General features: G+C 40.5%; 1 long non-coding RNA gene and 2 other non-coding genes across 3 annotated transcripts; all 3 read right to left on the bottom strand.

Annotated features, from left to right (window-relative positions):
• Positions 1-11,001: 11,001 nt before the first annotated feature.
• LOC132773152 (uncharacterized) lies at positions 11,002-14,732 on the bottom strand. Its single transcript, XR_009631303.2, has 4 exons — positions 14,582-14,732; positions 13,358-13,472; positions 11,908-11,991; positions 11,002-11,141 (listed from the first exon to the last, which is right to left on the bottom strand). It is a non-coding gene; the product is annotated as an uncharacterized lncRNA (long non-coding RNA).
• On the bottom strand, positions 11,758-11,849 carry LOC132775301 (small nucleolar SNORD12/SNORD106). The gene has a single exon (XR_009631506.2). It is a non-coding gene; the product is annotated as a small nucleolar SNORD12/SNORD106 (small nucleolar RNA).
• On the bottom strand, positions 13,547-13,637 carry LOC132775300 (small nucleolar SNORD12/SNORD106). Its single transcript, XR_009631505.2, has one exon. It is a non-coding gene; the product is annotated as a small nucleolar SNORD12/SNORD106 (small nucleolar RNA).
• Positions 14,733-20,306: the final 5,574 nt, after the last annotated feature.

The following is a 20,306-nucleotide window of genomic DNA, read 5'->3' as shown; positions in this document are numbered from 1 at the left end:
AAATCTGAGATACTGATGGATAAAATTCAGGATAAAGTAATAACTGGCTTTCACTTACATTAGTTGGGGGGAGGGAGGAGCGCACTGGCATATGTCCAAACTGGCTGAGCTATTTTTGGGTAAAAAGAAGAACACACATTTGGTCTACATCTAAATTCCCACAAAATTAAGGAATACTTCTGATGTAACGGCAGTAATAGCTGCTGAAGTCTTTGTTTTTTTCATACATTTTCTACTATTTTCCATGATCAGAAAATGCCTTCAGAAAAACTTGTGAGGATTTGTAAAAAGGCACCATGATGTGGTGGGTTGACTGGATAGGTATGTGTCGACAGCTGATTGGCTGAGCATGCCAGGAGCTAGAATTCTGATTGGCTACTGTCTCTGGCTTGCTGCTGGGACAAACGGTTTTAACTGCCACTTTTATCTTGGAAGGTGAAGAGTGCTGACTGGAAATAGCCAGGAAGGAAATGGCTGCCAACTCTCTGAAGCCTGATCATTTCTAAGGCAGGAACCGTTTTTAAAGACTGTTTTAAAATGAGAGTTTATTCCCTCTGTTCTCTGTGTGAATTCAGAGAAACCGCTGTATATATTGTTGCCTTGTTTGGGCTTTTGAACAGAAGTAAAGATACTGTTACTTGTTACACAAGCCCAAGTGACACTTTTTAATTTTAATTTTAACCCTGATTTTTAAAATAATTTCAGTATCACATGGGTTTTGCATAGGTATATGAACTAGACCAGGCATGGGCAAACTTCAGCCCTCCAGGTGTTTTGAACTTCAACTTCTACAACTCCTAACAGCCAGTAGGCTTTCAGGAATTGTGGGTCCAAAACACCTGGAGGGCCGAAGTTTGCCCATACTTGGGCTAGACTGAGACCTAAGATTACATTCAGATTTAGGCTGGATCTACACTGCCAAGGGATATCAAGATGCTTGTTTATAAAGTTATTGTCCTTCCAACCCTTCTATACACCTGTGAAACGTTGACTGTCTACAGGTGTCAAACTCAACTCCTGGAACGATTCCATCAGCGTTGCCTCCGAAAAATCCAGCAAATGTCTTGGGAAAACAGGTGAACAAATGTCAGTGTGCTGGAAGACGCAAAGACCAGCAGCACTGAAGCGATGCTCCTACACCATCAACTCCGCATGTCCGAACCTTCCACTTCGAAACTGAAGTCCTCACTCTGGAAGAACATGCGAGTCAAGAATAGGGCTCCACAGTTACCTTCGTATCCACTGCCAAGACACTTCACTTGAAAGGCCATCATACTCGGACAACAAGGGATCACCTAAGAGAAAGAGAACACTGCCATATAATCCAGTATCTAGTCCCAGGTTGTCTGCAACTGTCATATAATCCAGTTCAAAGCAAATAATCTGGGATCAAAAACTGGATTATATTGCAGTGTAGAAGGAGCCTTAGGACTCTTCCACACAGCCATATAACCCAGATAATCCACAATATATGCTTTGATCTAGACCAGTGGTTCTCAACCTGTGGGTCCCCAGGTGTTTTCGCCTACAAGTCCCAGAAATCCCAGCCAGTTTACCAGCTATTAGGTTTTCTGGGAGTTGAAGGCCAAAACATCTGGGGACCCACAGGTTGAGAACCACTGAACTAGACTATCTGAGTCCACTCTGCTATATAATCCAGTTGTGTGGATTTTATATAGCTGTATCTTCCATAGTCTTACAGGCACAAACCATAGATTTGTGTGCTCCTCCTACTTTCTCTTTCCACACTATGGCCATGAGAAAGAAAATTACATTTTTCAGTTTACCAAAACTTCTTGTGCAGTTAACACTTTGTGATTTAGAAAACACAATTATCAGAAATTGGAATATGAAGGTAACCTTCTCAACCCCACACTGGGTAAATTACACAAACAGTGCAACACAACTGTGAAGCTATGGACCCAATAAGCTGCAGGAGCATTTACAACAAGATTTTCTATAGCCTGTATTGTAACTAATGCAGATGAGATGAAAAAGAGAAAAATGATGGAAGGAAATAATGATAATAAGCAATTGAATGAATAAACAACAACAAATTTATTTTTAAGTATAAATCAAAATACAGTTTGTATTTCTAGTGTTTGATTTACTTTAGATACGCTTCTGTTTCACTAAACTCTCCTACATTTTGCTTGTATGCATCGGAACTTTACCAGCTACAGCCAGGATATAACTACTCTGTGCTTCTTTGACTAGCTTCATCATATTCTTTCTGTACTGTCTGTCTGTGAGAAATGTAAAGAAAACAATCAAAGGAAAGATGTCAGTGACAAATGGGGTCACTAGACTTTAAATAATGACATTCTAAAAGAACTGAGAACTTTTAAATAACATGTTAAATGAGCAAGAGTAATTGGCATTATGGCCCCGAAGTTTCATTATAATACCTTTGAATAGCAATAATCCCTCCTTATTATCTCTCTATATAAATTGGAGAAGGGTGAAGGAACTCTGTTAGCCAATTCTCATGTTATATTGTCAGAGAGAAAGAGATCCAGAGAAGAACTTAGAGAGAGCCCTGGAAGGTGATATATAACAAGCCAGGCTGTTGCTCCGTTAACTACAACGCCTGAGTCAGCATTACTCTGTGTGAAAATGTCCTCTGTGTAAAGAGGTATCCAACTGACATCTGGTTTAAAGACCAAGAACTAGTAGAAGGGAGAACTGGGACCTCAAAATATATGATAAGAGACGTTTATATGCAGTAACTAAAGGTTTCCCCTTGACATTAAGTCTAGTCAAGTCCAACTCTGGGGGTTGGTATTCATCTCCATTTCTAAGCTGAAGACCCAGCATTGTCTGTAGATGCCTCCTAGGTCATGTGGCCAGCATGACTGCATGGAGTGCTGTTATCTTCCTGCCAAAGCGGTACCTATTGATCTACTCACATTTGGACTGCTTTTGAACTGCTAGGTTGGCAGAAGTAGGACTAACAATGGGAGCTCAGCCCGTCCCACGGATTTGAATTACCAACCTTCCGGTCAGCAAGTTTTGCAGCTTAGCAGTATAACCTGCTGCACTACCACAGCCCCTATATCAGATCTAAATATATGCATATGAATGAGCATTAGAAAATACTTTTGTCAATTCATGAGTTGCTACCTTAACTAAGATATAAAGTTGAACTTTGTGTGTGTGTGTGTGTGTGTGTGTGTCAGGAGTGACTTGATAAATTGCAGAACACTTCTGGTGTGAGAGAATTGGCCGTCTGCAAGTACGTTGCCCAGGGGATGCCCGGATGTTTTGATGTTTTACCGTCCTTGTAGGAGGCTTCTCTCATGTCCTCGCATGGGAAGCTGGAGCAGACAGAGGGAGCTCAACCTGCTCTCCCCAGATTTGAACCACTGACCTGTCAGTCAGCAGTCCTGCCAGCACAAGAGTTTAACCTATCGCGCCACCAGGGGCTCCATCAAGAAGTGGTACAATAAGTTTGATCAGATGGAACAACCAAATGCCTCTTCTCTCTGCCCTATACATTCTCTTGCTTCCTGGATTCAGACTTGGTTGCACTCTCCACAAGCCAATACATAGCAATTGTATGTATAAGGGTATTGTGAAGTCTTGGCTCTGCCTTTTCCTCTCCTCTGCTTCAGTTCCCCCTGTTCATAGATTTTCCCAATAGTGTAGATACCTTCCTTTGTATTAGTTTTGGGTGGAGCTTAAAATCCTCCCAAAGGCCAGCCTTTTGTAATGTATTGTTTTAAGTTATGTGATAGTCCCGGCTGGAGTTAACCGTTTACTCATCTTGTTTGCAGTAAACTCATTTTGGTTATCTTTTCACCTTGCCTAAAATGCCTCTGTCTGCTAAGGGTCTTAATCTTAACAGAAGGTATACAGATAGCCCCCTAAGTAAAGCCAGACACTACAGTTTTTCCCAAAGGCTCGGACATGCCATCAGAGGTATCACAGCTAAAGGTTGGCTTTGAGGGGTGAGAGAGGGGACAGGCTGTAATATCTCCACTTGACATAATTTTCCAGTATCTCTTCCTGATCCAGGATCTGTTAACAATGAAGGCAACAGGAGCCTTATCCTGTATTCATCCTGGCCATCCTACTTAAGGAAGTATTGAACATATCCAAGAAACATCATCTGCCAAATGTTGGCTGTGTATTCAGAATCAAATGCTGTGTTCTGAGCCAGTGAAAAAATAGAAAGTACATTTGGGCAAATGGTATTCACTTCATAACAGCAAGCATTACGGCTAGGGCTCATTTATATTTTAAAACAGATAATTTTGAAAGTTTCTTGTCCTAAATGCTGAGAGCACATTTGCATAGGCTTTGGTCTTTACTGCTAGCAGAAATAGAATAAATTATGAGGTTTCATTTCAAATTGCAAACTTTGCTTTGCAGTGCTGAATTTGGGTCTCCTCCCCCATAAGTACAGTGTGCTCTGGTAATGGGGTGCATGTGTCACACAAACACACTCACATATGCACTCTTAACTAAGTTCTTTGTGCAAGTTCCTAAACTGGGAAATTTGAATGACTTCTGGTTATTTTAACCAAACAAAGCAAAGGAGTTTGCTCCATGGGAGATTTTCTTCTCCACTCACTTTGGGTTTCAGTAATAGCTGTGTTTCAGGCAAGGTGATATGATAATTACAAGGGAACTACAGAAAGCCCATATTTGTCCTGGAATAAAACTTGCGTGGGTCATTTTGCTATGTAAAGCAGAGCAGTGAATCATGTACCTGGATCAAACTACTCACCTAAATTAAGCTCCACAGTACTCAAAGTCAGTCAAATTAGTTTGACGCATAAGGTAGAACATAGAAGCTGTGGTGCAGCTAGCTGGGAGCTAGCTGCATTAAACTACTACTAACCGAGAGGTCATAAGCTCAAAGCCAGTCGGGGTCCGAGTGAGCTTCTGGTTATTCGTCTATCTTGCTGTCATCCTATGCAGCCTGAAAGACCGTTACTTCTGTCAAGTAGGAAATTTAGGTACCACTTTATGCAGGGAGGCTAATTTAACTAATTTACGACACCATAAAACCTTCTAGAACTGTCCAGAAGAATTAGGAAGTACTCCATCAAAGGACTCAGTGTCACAATGGGCGGTGAAGTGGCAGCTCCCCGTGGCCAGAATACAGCAAACCCTCATAAAACCGGAATAGCTTGGGCATAGCTGGAATGTTAAATTGCCTCTGCGTCTGTCTATATATATTGTATGTCTAACTGGCATTGAATATTTGCCATGTATATGTGCATTGTAATCCGTCCTGCGGGGTGAGAAGGGCGGAATATAAATACTGTAAATTAATAAACAATAAATAAATAAATAAATAACTTCAGCAATAAAAAATTGGTTTTTATCAGGTCTGTTACTATTTTCTACCCACTCATGACATGCTAAATCTGTTGCCTGATGTAATCACTTCAGGCAGAGCCATTAGGCAAAACGAAGTTGGTATTTCTGTTTTATATCTCTCCCCCACCCCCATTTTCTTCTTCACTTTCTGCTAAGAGGAGGCAAGTCTTAATTATCAACTCTTACAATTTTCTTAAGAAGTAAAACACAAATCGATCGATTCAAATTACAAGCAAATAAAATTCCATGTGTTGTCGAAGGCTTTCATGACCACAATCATTGGGTTGTTGTGAGTTTTCCGGACTGTCTGGTCATGTTCCAAAAGCATTATCTCCTGAAGTGGAGCCCCCAGTGGCGCAGTGGGTTAAACCCCTGTGCCGGCAGGAGTGAAGACTGACAGGTCACAGGTCCGAATCCAGGGAGAGCACTGATGAGCTCCCTCCTTCAGCTCCAGCTCCTCATGCGGGGACGTGAGAGAAGCCTCCAACAAGGATGATAAAACATCAAAACATCCGGGTGTCCCCTGGGTAACGTCCTTGCAGACAGCCAATTCTCTCACACCAGAAGCGACTTGCAGTTTCTCAAGTTGCTCCTGACACAACAAAAAAAAAATCTCCTGAAGTTTCATCCACGTCTATGGCAGGCATCCCTAGAGGTTTAAGGTCTATTGGAAACTAGGCAAGAGGGGTTTATATATCTGTGGAATGTCCAGGGTCAGAGAAAGAACTCTTGTCTGTTGGAAGCAAGTGTGAATGTTGCAATTGGCCACCTTGATTAGTACTGAATGGCTTTGCTTTCACCTAACATTCCACCTAAACAGTCCACTCATTGCACTGTCCATTTGAATCCTCTCTAAACCTAAAAGAAAAGTGGTACTCCTGGCTTACCTGTAAGGGTTTTACTGAATGCATGAAAGCTGAGGTGTTTGATGTACTCTTCCCAGTGGAGCTATAACCTTCAAAATGCACAGATATCCCATTTCATTTGGTGCTAATGGTGGTTTGTAGCCTCTGCCCCATGGAGTTTCCACTTTATGAACCTATTTGCAGAATCCCATAAAAACTTAACAAGTAGCTTCTATATGGTGCTACAACGTTTGCGCTGAGATTCACATTAGATGCAACTGAGAAATCTTAGGTCTCCATCTAAGACCAATGGCTATTTCCCATTTTTTCAATGTCTGTAGCTTTCCTTTCTCTCCACTAATAACAGGTTTGGGCTATTACCATTTACTAATTCAAAAAACACAAAGGAAAAAAGAGAGGGGGTGAAATATAGGCTCATAGCCAAACTGAACAACAGATGAGGTCTAAAAGTCTGTGGATGGCCAAATGTTGACAGTTTCTTTGGATGTGCTTGACTGAACTGCCATTCTCTTGCACTATGCGCTTCATTGAGCACTTCACGTGTGGTCTGGTCTCCCAGACTTCGTTTTCAATATCCTCATAGGTAGTATTTATTTACAGTACTAAGGCACAGCAGGTGAAGCCGCTGAGCTGCTGAACTTACTGAAAGGTCGGCAGTTCGAATCCGGGGAACAGGGTGAGCTGCCGCTGTTAGCCTCAGCTTCTGCCAACCTAGCAGTTCGAAAACATGCAAATTTGAGTAGATTAATAGGTACCACTTCGGCGGGAAGGTAACGTTGATCCATGCAGTCAGGCTGGCCATATGACCTTAGGAGGTGTTCATGGACAACGGCGGCTCTTCGGCTTAGAAATTGAGGAGAAACCCCACTCACCAGAGCTGGACATGGCTAGACTTAATGTCAAGGGGAAACCTTTAGTTTTAACAAAATTTGAAAAATATGTTCCTGGTTTGAACAGGCCATTTGAAGGTACTTAAATATAGGTTGCCTATCAAGAATGCTTTAGCTGGCATGGCAGTGAGTTGGACCACATGGCCCTTCCAACTCTTTATGATTTTGTGCAGGAGGGTGAAGGATAGTATAAGTGTCTTGAAATTGACTTATAATGACCCCTTATCTACAGCTTTCAGATATTTGCCATTTCCTTTCTCTACAGCTGAGTATTTATTTACTATATTTATATACCGTCCCTCTCAGTCCGCAGGCGACTTGGGACAGTTCACAATGATTTGTTTCTATGGCTACATGTGGATTTGAACCACTGTCTCTAAAGTCGTAGTCCATTACTCAAAATACTGCACCACACCAACTCAGTTAATTGGATTACAATAAACCATAAAATAAAAATATTGCTACAGGCAAGGTAATTATTTTAATTCCCTCCATCTAGTAATGAAGTATTTATGACATGGAGCAGGGACAAAATGATTTAAATGCCCTCCATAATTCAGATAAGAGGGTTCGGTAACAAGTCATCAAACTCATTCTCAGCAAAGGATGTGCCCACAGCACCCCCTGCAGCCTCACAAGTCGAGCTAAATCTTTGCATTTCTTCCTTAGCCATTCATAGAAACCTTTCTCCACTTTGGAAGCAAACATTCCCAAATGACAAATCTTAGATGAGAAAAATTCTCAAGAGACTTGTATTATTTGCCTGGGCCTACTAAAGGTGGCATTTTGCTGGCATCAACCCCAGCATCTCGCCTAAGATATTGATTTTGTTGCAAGCAGGGTATGTAAACATAGACCTTGGAACCAGCCTAGATCTCAAGTTTCCTGATAGCAGTATGAAAGCTACAAGTATCTGAAGTAATTCAAGCTGGAACAATGTTTGCCTTTGGTAAATTTTCAAGGTTATGAATGAACAGGAAAGCTCTTTTCAGGTTTTAGAAGCAACAGAAACCCACTATCACTAGCCTGAGTTCCTTTATTCTGGCCATGTTGTCTGAATGCCCAATCAGTCTCCCAAAGCAGTAACTGAACTCTCAACTCAAGAACAGGAAACGTAATGTTGGTGGACAGGAAGAGATTTAAAGATGGGCTTAAACTCAACCTTAAAAACTGTGGCATAGACCCAGAGAATTGGGAAACCCTGGAGGTCAGCTGTGACCAGCAGTGCTGCGGCATTTGAAGACGCACAAATGGAACAGAAAAGGGAGAAACGTGCCAAGAGGAAGGCGCGTCAAGCCAAACTTGACCGGGACCACCTTCCACCTGGAAGCCGGTGTCCTCACTGCAGAACATGCAGATCAAGAATAGGGCTCCACAGTCACCTACGGTCACACTGCCAAGACACTACACTTGGAGGACCATCATCCTTGGGATCGCCTAAGGAAGGTTTGTTAATTGTTATTTCTGTGGTCAGAGCTGAAGTTTGTCACTGAAGTTCCCTAATCAAAGATGGGTGCATGATGTAATTAGCAGAGAAACCTCACCAGCCTTGGGTCTGTGAAGATTGTAAATGTTTAGCTCTCAGCATGCCATGGTCAAGACCTATTTACTGAAGGCTGGCATTTAATTTCAGCAAAAATGTTAACTAAATTGGGTTGCTGTTTTCCGGGTTGTACGGCCATGTTCCCAGAAGCATTCTCTCGCGACATTTTGCCCAACAAAGGATTCCCCCAGGCAGCAACCAGCCAGCAGCAACCAGCCAGCAGCAACAAGGCCATTCAATGCTAATTAAGGTGGCCAGTTGAAACATTCACATTTGCCTCAAGCAGACAAGAGTTCATTCTCACATCCTGGACATCATTCCAGATATATCTCACTTGCCTAGTTTCCAACAGACCTCACAACCTTTGAGGTTGCCTGCCATAGATGTGGGTGAAACTTCAGGGGATAATGCTTCTGGAACATGGCGATACAGCCCAGAAAACTCACAGCAACCCAGTGATTCCAGTCATGAAAGCCTTCGACAACACGTTAATTAGATAGTAGACAGCTACTTTGGGAGTAACCCATTAAAACTGATTTGAGCCATATATACTGGGAGCAGAATAATTCTCTGCCGGATCCTAAGGCTATCCACAAATTGTATTTGTGCAATTTGTGTCACATGAGGTTTGGTACCAAAAAAACCCACTTGACTGAGCAAAATACTTCTTCCTCCAAGCAAGAAACCACAAGACAGCAGAACACATCACCGTGTTTCTGCTATAGTTCAAGTATAAAAAATGGAGATCGTAGTGATAAAATTTCAGTCTCCTATAATTGGGAACATATGAGGCACAAAGGTACTGAATCAGACCTTTGATCCATGTAGATCAGTACTATCAATTTTGATATCAAACAGTTCTCTAGAGTTTAAAAAGAATTAATTCCTAGCTCTACCTGGTGACCCCCAGTCATATTTTACCTAAGCACTAAATTAGATCAGGAGCATCCCGAGTAAGGCATTTATCAAATTGAGTGGACCTGTTTTGTTAACTTAACCAGACACTGGCACTTTGGACTTGAGCCCTTAGCAAAAACAGAACAGCTGGTTAAGCGTTTTGTTAATTAATTTGCAAGACTCCGTGTACTTTCACTGAATCCATTATTCAGTTTATAGATTGTAATTAAAGAAAAATTACTCTAATGGGAAAAGGGTGCCCCTCTACACTTTTGACACCCAACATTAATACCAACAGCTAGCAAACCACTGCTTAAATATTGCAGTAGAATTACTCTTAATAACTTAAGGAAGGCATATTTATTATGCATTGCCAGTAGGCAATGAATTAACAAGGCACTTTTAACTGTTCCAAGTTTTTAAATGCATGAATATTTCTTCCACTTGTCTACATTTAGACCTTTCAGCAGCTTCTGTGTTGGATTTTAAAGTTCACATTCAAACTGCATTGGCTGTAGATTGTAAGGATTCAAAAGTCCAGAGGAGTGTGAGGTTGGAGAATAGCCTTGTTTGGACAATCAATGAGCATATGCTGAACAATTAAGCTCAAGTATTTATACTTGCAAAGCCATTTACAAGGCACTGGATGTCCGACACACACCTGCTCTCTAGGCCCATTAATCAAGACTTCAAAATAGTCATTGCTCGATATTAAAAGATTCGAGAAACTTGAGCCCATTTACAGCTCGTTTCATACACCAGCAGCCTAGAAGTATTTTTATGCCTCCAACCAGCTGGGGGACTCTGGTTCCCATCCATATGCTCTACTAACCAAGGATTATTTATTGGTTAGCAAAGCAAGGAGCCGCAGCTGCACAATGAATGGTTGAATCTGCTGTATTAAAGGTTGGCAGTTCGAAACTGTGGGTCTGGGTGAACTCCCGCTGTTAGCCCTAGTTCCTGCTAATCTAGGAGATAATTAGGTACCACTTTGGCAGGAAGGTAACGAAGGCACCCACGCAACCATGCCAACACTACAACCAGGAAGTGTCTATGGACAAAAGGCTCCTCGGCTTGGAAATGAAACAAGAGCACCTCCCCATGGCCAGAGTTGACCACCGCCTCCAAAAGCTGGAGATGAAAAGCCTTTACCTTTGTTCTGAGTATTTTTGTCATTGTTATTCCACTGTATTAAAATATTGAATATTTGCCTATCTATTAATGTTGTAATCCGCTCTTGGGGAAACAGAACAGAATATAAATAAAGTGCTATTATATTATTTAATAGGAGAGGGTATGAATTGAAGAAGCTATGCTTAAAGAACATGCAACTTCTCATCAAAATAGAACTCCTTCCCAATTATTCCATCTCTACTACATTAATCCTGACAAAACAGTTCACACATTGGCAGTTTGCAAACAGATAGACAAATTCAGCCACTGGCAACAACAAAGAATCACAAGAATCAAAGAATTTGCTAGTGTAAAGCTAGTGCATTTATTGGATATCATCAGCACTTAATTCCAAATCAGTTCTTCTCTAGAATATTCAACATTGCAGCTGAATCTATGGATACCTTCAGCTTCGAAGCAGATGACCTAGAATCTTTGAACCTGTTAAAAGAAAAAAATAAAAGTTAGCAATTTGGCTACAGCAGACTGTGCTCTATTAAATGTCCCAAAGGCCAAATAATGGAGGGATAATTAAGTATGGACCTTGTAGACACAGAATACATACTTGTGATTTCGCTTACTTGAAATCCAACAAAATGTTCTTTTCTAGGTCTTCCAGACAATTCAATTGTATGTTTCTGCTGGATATTGCTATAGAATCACCCTAGGGGACCTAGCAAATATCTAATTTGCTGGTTCTCCAGACAAACTATAGTAACATTCAGCAAAAATTGTTTATTTCAAAGTGTTTTCTATTCTCAATTATAAATATCCTCCGCGCATATGCTGGATTCAATGCAAAACTATGTTCCTACATAACTGAAAAACTACCTAGCTATAGAATTAAAATCTTTCAGTTAAATTGGGTTACTTCTTAAAACAATGAGATGACTTCCCAAAGTATTATGACCGCTATTTGAAAACTTGGAAGCTTTAATATTCACTCCTCATAGAAAAATGAACCACATTCATAGACCTTCAGTGAGGAATCAGCATTCCATGAAAACATTCTGTCTTCAAAGCCCCAAATAAAAGCACGCAATGTTGTGATTTGAATTCAGTGGAATCAGACCATCTGGCTAGAATTCGCATCTTATCAGCATTACCGATATGATGGGGAAAAAAGATAAAGTCATCATATACCACTGAGTACACATTATTGCAATGCTGCCTGTTATACTCTTTCTGAATAGGGGTTTGATTTTACCGTAGAGCTTCCAATCCTCCTTAGAGTGGGGTGGAAAGACCAGGTGCCTCTTCCTCATCCAGAAGTCTAATCCGATCGAACCATCTGAAGAAACAGGAAAAATGGCACATCTCTATGAAGGAAATACTATGTCTTCCAGTTATGTTTTCTCTACTTTTCCATCAGTCCAAGAAAACATGACCAATGGTGACAAATGCTGAAGGAACACCTGGAAGCCTACCAATTTCACATCCCTTAATTATTACAATTAGATACAAATAGATATTGGAGATCTGCATAGATGTACACATTTCAATGGCCTTTTGCACTATTAACTTTAAAATTGGGTACATTGTAGCATATGCTCAATCCAGGAATGTATTATTATTACACTATGTAACAACTCTCGGTGGCGCAGGAGGTTAAACCGAAGGGCTGCTGAACATACTGACCAAAAAGTCAGCAGTTCAAATCCGGGGAGTGGGGTGAGCTCCCGCTGTTAGCCCCAGCTTCTGCCAACCTAGCAGTTTAAAAACATGGAAATGTGAGTAGAGCAATAGGTACTGCTTCGGTAGGAAGGTAACTGTGCTCCACGCAGTCATGCCAGCCACATGACCTTGGAGGTGTCTATGGACAACGCCGGTTCTATGGCTTCGAAATGGAGATGAGCACCACCATCCCCCCTCAGAGTCAGACACGCCTAGACTTAATGTCAAGGGGAAAACCTTTGCCTTTAACAAAATTTGAAAAATATTGTTTCTGGTTTGACAATATTATTTCCTGTTTAATTGTGTGAGATTTACTTTTAAAGTAGTTGTCCTTTTCCATGTTTTTATGATAGAACCAATTAGGAAATGACATCTATAAACCAGAAACAAAAATCATGCTACATAGTGTTATCTGTACCAAGGTAAAGAGTCTTTCCACTCTTGATTCTCTTCCAGCCACAGAAGAAAGCCAAAATTGGGAGAAAGCTGGATTGTTAAAACCAAGTCAGAAAAATTTGCCATGCTATTGCCAGTTAGCAAGTCCTATCAGGTGATCCCAGTCCAGGGAAATTCTTTACCACCAGCACCCCATTGTCTGTCTGTGTGCCTTCAAGTTACCTGTCAACATGTGGAACCCCCATGAATTTTATAGGGTTTTAAGAAATACACACAGGAGGTTTGCCATTGCCTACCTCTCAAAGTCTACAGAAGTGGTTCTCAATCTGTTGAGTCCTCAGATGTTTTGGCCTTCAACTCCCAGAAAACCTAACAGCTGGTAAACTAACAGGAATTTCTGGGACTTGTATGCCAAAACACCTGGGGGGACACAGGTTGAGAACCACTGGCCTATAGTATTGGGTATTATTCAGTGGCCTTTCATCCAAGTATTAACAACCTCACCAAATCAGTGCTTTTAGTTTTTTAAAGGAGGCATTGTGGCAAATTTTCTAAATTGACCCACGAAAGCAAAAAGGAACCCATACTTCTCTGGTCAGTTCAAAAGAAGTGCTCCACCATCTGTTTCATCCCAATCCAGCCATGTCTACTTTTTCAGACAATCATTTCTGTCTCCATCTTCTCCAGTGCTTTATTTTCATCCTAAAATAACACAGAAAGCCAATGACTCATGTCATTCTTATCCAGGAGATTGTCAGGGGGAAAAACCCAGATATGCTGATGTATCAGACAAATTTGGCTAAAAACAGCAGAATCAACAGTGTCGATCTGATGGGGAAAAAAGTTTTAGTCATCATATACATCAGCTTTATAGATGCACGAGTGAAGGGATGGCTTTCATTATGCATATATGGCATTGGAAATCACAATCTTAGAGGTTGAAATGATTGTGTTTCATGAGGACAAACTCCACACAGCCTGAACATTTAGATGAAATTCCTTTACATTTAATAATGCATAAATTACTGTACTTTTTCCTGCCACATAATCAATTCCGGGGGGGGGGGAAGCCTTCATGGAAACACAATCGGCTCGAAGAAATTAAAAGGAAACCAATCAAGAAGAAAGTCACACTACACTTTTGTCAACAGAATTCCTTCATTGTCCTGCAAACCTAATCAAGCATACAATGACAGACAAATAAAGCACATTACTACAAATACGGCATCTCTGTGGAGTTCCCAGTTTCCTTATAGATACCTGCACAGAGAGGTAGGCCAACGTTGCCTTGCTGGTAAAACTCTCGCTCAAAATATCAGGCAAAGATTACACTTTGTTGTTTATTCGTTCAGTTGCATCTGACTCATGACCTCATGGACCAGCCCACGCCAGAGCTCCTTACACTATGTTAACAATATATTAGAAAATGACATTTATAACCCGGAAACAAAAATCATGTTATAGTGCCCATCTGGTTCACTGGTTCCTATTCTTTTCTTGGACACATTTCTACACCCTGAGATTCTAGAGCATGTTTGGACACTTGTCCCAGGTGTTATGTACTCTAGGCCCAATCTTTTGAATATAGCTTGATCTGAAAGATTATCTGGTATGGCTGTCTGTGTACAAGCCAGGTGCCAAAATATGCCTGAGTACACAGAGCTACCAGCTTTCTCTTTCAAAACATTATTTCAAAACAATAATTATACTTGTATTAATGGGGCAACTACCAAAGCCATCCGCTTCATTGTGTGCATATGGACTGGCAGAGCATTCAATCTTTTTTATTGGTTAAATTTAACTTTACTCACTTGTTATTCTTTCAAACTCTGGTGACACCTTTGCATTTCAGGTGACTCCCATGCCTGTCTGGATAATTTTCTGATAGATGAGGATATTGTGCATGCTTGTCCTGAAAAGAAAGGAAAAAGTCAATCATGGGAGATATTCAACCTTAACTATATGTAACTTTAAAAATGTAATAAAGAATAAGGCAGAAACTGCCCATAATTCTGGCCTGTCCACCCAGATTTTTGGTGCATCAGAAGTCCAACTTAACAGCAAAGGGATAGACACTGTTGGAGGGCCGGAATATAATTTGAAAAAAAACCATGAATTCCTACGCACACTGCACGTATCTTATTTGTAGTCCAAAAAACACTTTAAAACAATACAATAATTAAAATGAAGAACAATTTTAACAAATATAAATATAACAAATATAATATAAATATAACAAATATAAACTTATTAGTATTTCAATGGGATGTGTGGGCCTGCTTTTGTCTGATGAGATAGGATTGTTGTTGTTATGTGCTTTCAAGTCGTTTCAGACTTAGGTTGACCCTGAGTGAGGGCTGGGTAAATGACCTTGGAGGGTCATATCTGGCCCTCGGGCCATAGTTTGAGGACCCCTGCCCTAGAAGAATCCTCCACCTTGTGAGACTGTGGAGCGCACCATGCCCTGCCTCATGCACAGAGGGAGAACTGTTTAAAGCTACAGACAATGCAATCACTGTTGCCATTTTGGATCTAAAATTATTTAGTTGCTTGTGCTGCCTCTATTTTATTATTTACGCAATGCTTTCAACATGAAATAAATAAATCCTTTAAGGGCTTCACTAAGAACAGAGTGTAAGAATCTTTCAATCTCAACGCTTGAATATGGCTGCTATGATCATCCTAAATCAAGGAGCATGTTCCAAAAATGTACACGCCCTTAACTTATAATTCCCCATTATTTTTGCTTATTCCCCCCACCCACCCACCCACCCAAATGCACACACCCTTGATTATAATAATAATAATCATCATCAGCTATATCAGTGTTTCACAACCTTCCTATTACCACGACTCCTTAATACAGTTCCTCATGTTGTGGTGACCCCCAACCACATTATTTTCGTTGCTACTTCACAACTGTAATTTTGCTCCTGTTATGAATCATCATATAAATATCTGATATGCAGGATGTATTTGATATAAACATGCGATATGCTCATATTTGAATACTAAGTGGGGGGGGGGGTGATTGATTTTGTCATTTGGGAGCTGTAGTTCCTGGGATTTATTGTTAACCTACAATCAAAGAGCATTCTGAACTCTACCAATGATGTAATTGAACCAAACGTGGCACACCGAACTCCCATGAACAACAGAAAACACTAGAAGGGTTTGGTGGGCATTGACCTTGAGTTTTGGAGTTGTAGTTCACCTTCATCCAGAGAGCACTGTGGACTCAAACAATGATGGATCTGGACCAAACTTGGCATGGATACTCAATGTGCCCAAATGTGAACACTGGTGGAGTTTGGGGGGGAAATAGATAGACCTTGACATTTGCTGGGATGTATAGTTCACCTACAATCAAAGAGCATTCTGAACCCCACCAACGATAGAATTGCACCAAGCTTCCTACATGGAATCCTCATGACCAACAGAAAATACTGTGTCTTCTGATGGTCTTTGGTGACCCCTCTGACATCTCCTCGTGACCCCCCCCCCCCCCGGGGTCCAGACCCCCAGGTTGAGAAACACTGACCTATATCCTGCTTTTCTCCCTCACGGGACCCAGAGAGGTCTACACCATATTAAAAGTATGTAAACAATCCAATTACATCAATAATATGTATACGACGTCATAAAATAACAATTTAAAATAATATACATTCACATTTTTGTGGCATTGTATCAGATCATATTGCACTTTGCTCCGGTCCATAAACATTATGGTGTTTCTTATCACTCCAGCTTAAGTTTCCATCACTAAAGGTCTGTCTAAACAGGAAAGTTTTTAAATGGTTCTTGAAAGAAGAAAAGGGAGGGAGCTGTTCTAATTAAAAGGATTAATGATTTCAATAGTAAACAGGAGAAACTTTCAAGTGAAACTTTGCAACTTTTGTTCTTCGACAATACTTTTATTATGCTACAATGTCAACACTTTCCAACACCTTAAATAAAATTGCAATTTAAGATACCATTTGTAAATCCCATTAAATCATTTGATAACATTTATCCTTCAATATAGATAATATTATCACTATAAACCAGGCATGGGCAAACTTGGGCCTTCCCTCCAGGTGTTTTGGACTTCAACTCCCACCATCCCCAACAGCTCAGGCCACTTAAGGAATGATGGGAGTTGAAGTCCAAAACACTTGGAGGGAAGGCCCAAGTTTGCCCGTGCCTGGTTTATATGCTGGCCCATGTTCTTATTTAATTACTTATTTTTTGTTTTTAATTCACATTTTGTTTTATATTTATCTTTAATGAATTACATGTAAAAAAGTTAATTCCAAAAAGGTATTAAAACCTCAGAGGCCTTTGTGACATTTGGCCCATCCTGCAGGCAAGGCCCAAACCTTGCGTACAGGGAGGAAAAGGTAAATAAAGAGGCCTAAACGACCTGAAACCCAACGAATCAAGTTAGTCATGCTTTTCAATCTGCTCTCTTAAGCTATTCGCATTCACACGTCCACGTTTCGTGGCGGATGGCACTGGATTACCTTTCCCCGGCCTCCCTCCACATTCCCCCTTCCTCCCTTCTTACCTCTTCGAAAGCCGCATGGAAAAGGAGGCGCAGGCGCACTCGGCGCACTTATATAGCCCCTTTGCGCCTCACTGCGCATGCTCTTCCCAAAGCATTCTGGTCAATGTGGTTTGCCTGGGGGAAATTGGGAGAGGCGTGTTCCTATTGGCTGCTCGTTGCACTTGTGGTTTTCAGAGGCAGTTTGAAATAGTGATTGAGTTTTGCAGTGCAGCTAATAAATCCTGGGAGTTGTAGTTTGGAGAAGCATCTATGCTTTGGTAGAAAAGGCTAAAGATCTTGTAAATCTACCATACAGCCATGACAGTTAAAGTGGTGTCAAACTGCGTTAATTCCACAGTGTAGATCCAATAAATCCTGGAAGTTGCAGTTTGGTGAAGTACCTATGCTTTGGTTGAGAAGGTTAAAGATCTTGCAAATCTACCATTCAGCCAGAGCAGTTAAAGTGGTACCAAACTGCGTTAATTCCACAGTGTAGATCCAATAAACCCTGGGAGTTGTAGTTCGGTGAGGCACCTGTGCTTTGGTAGAGAAGGTTAAAGATTTTGTAAATCTACCATTCAGCCATGGCAGTTAAAGTGGTGTCAAACTGCGTTGATTCCACAGTGTAGATCCAATAAACCCTGGGAGTTGTAGTTCGGTGAGGCACCTATGCTTTGGTAGAGAAGGTTAAAGATCTTGCAAATCTACCATTCAGCCAGAGCAGTTAAAGTGGTGCCAAACTGCGTTAATTCCACAGTGTGGATCCAATAAACCCTGCGAGATGTAGTTTGTTGAGGCACCTATGCTTTGGTAGAGAAGCTAAAGATCTTGTAAATGTACCATTCAGCCATGGCAGTTAAAGTGGTATCAAACTGCGTTAATTCCACAATGTAGAAAATCCAGCTGGTGGGCTGGATTTTCAAGCTTTAGGTTTTCCCCAAACTGATAACCATGGTTGTTTTAAATTTAAATAATCCCAATAATAACAACAACAATATAATAGCAATAACAACAACAACAATAATAGCAACAACAACAATATTTATATCTCAGTTACCTCTCTTAAAGGAGACTCAAAGCAGCTAGCAACGCTAAAAACAAAACAATTTACCACTGAAAACCAACATATAATCACTAAAAGAGAATTAAATATAGAGCTAATAATAAAATAAAATAGCTAAAATGGCCAAGCCATGTCCATTACCTTCTCTCTGTGTCATAATGTCAACTCACTAAAATATTTACACCAGGAGCATCTATACAGTCGAATTAATGCAGTTTGGCACCACTCCCAACTGCCCTGGCCCAGTGATGTAGGATCCTGGGAGTTGTTGTTTCTGGTTAGCACTAATGGCCCTTTGAAACTACAACTCCCATGATTCCTTAGCATTAAGCATAGCAGTTAAAGCAGCATCAAACTGCATTAATTCCACAGTGTAGATGCCCCCTTTGTGAAAAATGAATTTGAAGGGATATCGTATACTTTCATCTCAAAGAAGGCTAATATAATTCTGAACTTCAAATACCTGGAGGCTAGCACTGAAATGGAGCAAATTTATTCTCTCTCATCACAAACCACAGGACCTTTGATCCTATAGATTTAAATGACTTTTTAAAAATGGTTATGTATTGCAGCAGTAATTCCCAAACTCTGGTCCTTCAGGCATTTTGGATTTCAGCTCTCAAAATCTCTTATCATTGGCCAAAATGTTTTAAGATGCTGGGAGTTGAAATCCGAAAGCCTGGAGAACCAGACCTTGGGAATCAATGTTATAACACATAAAGATTTTAGAGTAATTTAAATCCATAGCTTCACTGTATTGATGATTATCACTTATATCTGAAATCCGAAATGTTCCAAAATGTCCACACGAGAGGCTGAGACAGTGGCACCTTTGCTTTCAATGTACCCAGTCCTACAAGAGTCCAAGAGAAACCATCCTTAAAATCCAGTTTTCCTCCCTATCTCAGATGTATATCCCACAGCTGCTAATGCACAATAAATATCCTTCCAAGAGCCAGACTAGCAACTCCTCACACATCAATAGATATAACATTTGAGACTAATCAGTAGGATTTGGGCCATAGTATTATTTCTTTATCAGTGCCTTTTTAGCTTCATTTTGCTTTGGGGTAAAAGAGAGATAAATGTGTTGTCAAAAGGCTTTCATGGCCAGAATCACTAGGTTGCTGTGAGTTTTCCGGGCTGTATTACCATGTTCCAGAAGCATTCTCTCCTGATGTTTCATGTACATCTATGGCAGGCATTGTCTGAGGATGCCTGCCATAGATGTGGGTGAAATGTCAGAATGCTTCTGGAACATGGTCATACAGTCTAGAAAACTTAAAACAATCCAGTGATTCCGGCCATGAAATCCTTCGACAAAATAGACTTGAGTCTACTTTCCAGAAGTTTCTGATTGCGTTATTTTATGAAATAATCAGGTGTCCCAACTTGTTCTAGAATCTCAGGCTGTACGAATGGGCCCAAGAAAAGACTAGGAAGCAACGAATTAAAAAGACACTATAACACTATGTAACATGACTTTTGTTCCTGGGTTATAAATGTAATTTCCTAATTGGTTCTATCATAAAACATGGAAGAGATTTATGAAACTTCAAACCTTTGTTTTTGTGGGACATCCTGCAGCACATTTTGCTATAGTTTTTCAATGAATATCTCATAGAGTCTCAACCAAATTCAGCATAGCTTGTGGCAACCACAAAAGCAAAATTCTGGAGTATAACAACTGCTTTCAAAATAAGTACTGCACAATTAAACGGGAAATAAAACTTTCAAACCAGGAACAGTCAGAAATGTTTTCAGATTTTGTTATATAGTGTTATCTTTGCCTGATATTTTGAGCAACTGTTTTACCAGCAAGGCAATGTTGGCCTGCCTCTCTTAGCAGGTATTCATAAGGAAGCTGGGAATTCCACAAAGATGCCATATTTGTAGTATTGAACCCAAAGAGATGAATGTCAACTACAGGCATGCCTCAGTTAAC

Source organism: Anolis sagrei, chromosome 4 (assembly GCF_037176765.1).
Source record: "Anolis sagrei isolate rAnoSag1 chromosome 4, rAnoSag1.mat, whole genome shotgun sequence".
Taxonomy (NCBI): Eukaryota; Metazoa; Chordata; class Lepidosauria; order Squamata; family Dactyloidae; genus Anolis; species Anolis sagrei.
The sequence above is the reverse complement of the archived record's forward strand: the minus strand, read 5'-3'. Positions and strand labels throughout refer to the sequence as shown.